Here is a 288-nt window from a genome sequence, read left to right as displayed (position 1 = left end):
TAGAGGTGGGCTGCATGCGCACCCTGATGCCTGCTCCTCAGTTTCGCTTTACCTGGCCAGTTGTACTGTACCTGGGCTTCTCCATCAATCCAACTTTTGTTTAAAGTTCGCCTTGCGTTTTCCTTCTCAGGAAGACTCTCCCCAATGGTCTTAGTCCCACAGGAACGTACCCCTCTGTCGCCCTTGTATTTGCAGCATTCATTTAAAGCCTGGCTCTCCTGGTGAGCAGTGGCTTACGAGAAAGGCTGTGGAACTTGACTTGTGAAAGGCCAGGGCCCTGAGGACAGA

Source organism: Echinops telfairi, unplaced genomic scaffold (genome assembly GCF_000313985.2).
Source record: "Echinops telfairi isolate 266 unplaced genomic scaffold, ASM31398v2 ScPeMD7_2291;HRSCAF=2852, whole genome shotgun sequence".
Taxonomy (NCBI): Eukaryota; Metazoa; Chordata; class Mammalia; order Afrosoricida; family Tenrecidae; genus Echinops; species Echinops telfairi.
The sequence above is the reverse complement of the archived record's forward strand: the minus strand, read 5'-3'. Positions refer to the sequence as shown.